Raw genomic sequence first — 2,480 nt, 5'->3', positions numbered from 1 at the left:
TACACCCTTGTCCTGACCCATGATTTGTTGAGTTTTTAAAGTGATATGGAGCTCCCCTCTATGGCACAAAGCCAGAAGAACAGACAAGGTAAATCTTTTATATTAACTAGGAGAGGTTAATTACTGTATATTATGTTCTGTACAGTACCATCCCAGCCTTCTATAAACTTGCAAAGGGGTGGATCCTCGCAAGTACCACACACCATCACACACTCAAGTATATAACATCACTGCTAAAAAGCTATTTACAGCTCAAGTATACAACATCACTGCTAAAAGCTATTTACAGCACGTGGAATGCAGTGGGTGTTCCTCAGCACGGTCACTTGTAATCAGGTAAAAGTATAAGAATGCAAGTCCTAGCCTTAGGCACTTGCATTTCAAATTCCTAATGGTTCAAATGAGGGAAGCAAAGATTTTTCATRGTTTATGACATCTGAAACAAAGACTTCTTGTCAGGTACCACAGCCATACAAGGCAGTTTGTTTTCTATTGGGTAAAAAAAGACACATTGCATGAATTCCAGCYGAAACGTCATACTATTCTTTGTTTTTACTGTTAATTATTTATTACTTCTGAAAAGGTATAAAAGAGTTAAATCTGGCTTTACATTTAATTCAGTGATTTAGCTGTCCCTATTTCAGAGAAGAAGGCAGCTGCAGCAATTCTGAAGAGGGCTGCCTCTGAACTGCACTGAGCTGCACTGGAAGTGAAGCATTCTTCAGAYAAGTGGTGAGTAGCATCTAGAAGTTGGACTTGATAATTTTCAGCAAATTTGACAATGTTCTCAAGGGTTTGACTTGGGGAGAGAAGAGTAGGTTTATCTTTGTATAAACCAATGCTGTGAAATKTATAAACAAATAATTTCCTGTGTTAGCCATGTACTCAACTTCTATGCAAGTACTCATTGGCTCTGATATCTGACTTCCTCTCCTAGTGTAAAACATTTCTATGGAAAATAGCTTTAATTTTCATCTGTTTATAGAAGAAGATCCACCAAAGCCCAACAACAACCCACAACAGAACACTTTAGTTTAAGACAGAAATTCAATTTTTCCTCATCTAAGAGAACAGATTGTGACTTGTATGAAATACTGAAATGCAATATAATAATTATTCATCTTCTAAAGGCACTTTCGGATGGATATTACAGATTCAGGAAAAAAAATAGACACACATATTTTTTTACCAATATGTTAAGTAATTACCTATGCGACAGACATTTCTAGAAGTTGGGGTRTCTACAGTATTTGAGAAAAACTTTTTCTAAATAGTTCAGTACCATAGGATTGCTCTGTGTCAAATTAAAATCATACCCCACCTGATTTCATCAATGGTATTTTAATATTGGGGTTGTGATACATTTTCCAGAAGTGGTGTAAGAAACATTGATTTGTACAGACTCACTAGAATCAGAACAGATCTAGTTTAATACAATTGAAGAGAAAATAATCCCCTCGGCTCTTAATGGAATTCCAGTGTACCTATTTCAACCAGAGAGTTATGTCACTTAAAAGGATCTAAACATAAAATGTTACTGCTTTGGGGACACAGATACTTGAAATGTGTTCTACACATTGGATATTTGACTTAATCACCCTTTTAATGAATCAGTGGTGGATTTCTTCTGAGTGTGTACATGTGATTTATAGTACCAGGCAGAAGAGCACATTCATTGCAGTACACACCATAAACTAGTGACAGAAGCTGGCTTGAAGCTCAGACAAGTCCTCAGCTTGAGTCTGTCACCCTTCATGGACAGCTCCATTTTTGAAAGGCACGAGCACTCAGACATAGAAAATTACTGCCATAGTTGAGTAGAAAAATGATAGCAGCACACACACTATGGTATAAGAGTGAGATGCAAAACTTTTCCATGCTTTTACCTGAATTTTAGTGTTGAATCAAAATTTAAAAAAAAAAAAAATCCAGTACAAAACATAGGAAATCAAAGTAATTAAGTTGGGCAATTTTGTGTCCCAAAGGCAAAACTTATTAGATATCAGTCTATCATGGACAATAAGACTTACTGAGTCTGTTTGGGTTATTCTTACACTGATGTGTTTCCCAAATCTTTGCAGTTCACATCTTCCTGTGGTGTTGTCTCTCTTAGTGCTTCTTTTTCCTGCTTTTAAAAGAAAGCAAACTATTCTATGCTACATTTGAAAGAGGTGTGTCCTGAGGGGTAAAAAAGAGTCCCTTTCCATTCCTGAGAGGTTGTACAAGTTCATAATTACAAGTGAATTTTGTCGGCTGGAGGTTGTGCTTCCACATTTTCCCTGTCCATAGTAGTACAATGTTGACATAGACATCATTTTTTTTATGGAGACAATATAATTTTGTGCTTGGGAGATAGATAGGGAAGCTGTGCATGCCCATCATGAGGAATCTGTCACAGCAGAATCTTTTATATTACAGACAAACTGCCTGAAGCTTGTTTGTGTTTTGCTTAGGGTGTAGTGACTGGAACCTTGGTATAA

General features: G+C 36.6%; 1 protein-coding gene across 1 annotated transcript in view; it reads left to right on the top strand.

The window, feature by feature from the left end:
- The first annotated feature begins 651 nt into the window (after positions 1-651).
- The window catches only part of SLC2A9 (solute carrier family 2 member 9), an 81,496-nt gene continuing 79,667 nt past the window's right edge, over positions 652-2,480 (top strand). Inside the window, exon 1 of the mRNA XM_057373490.1 lies at positions 652-732. The gene's annotated coding sequence lies outside the window, so the exon portion shown is untranslated. The remainder of the gene's footprint in view (positions 733-2,480) is intronic.

This window comes from Malurus melanocephalus, unplaced genomic scaffold (genome assembly GCF_030028575.1).
Source record: "Malurus melanocephalus ecotype Western Australia unplaced genomic scaffold, MMel_1.1 scaffold_199, whole genome shotgun sequence".
In the NCBI taxonomy this organism is placed as follows: domain Eukaryota; kingdom Metazoa; phylum Chordata; class Aves; order Passeriformes; family Maluridae; genus Malurus; species Malurus melanocephalus.
This window is presented reverse-complemented; position numbering and strand designations above follow the sequence as displayed.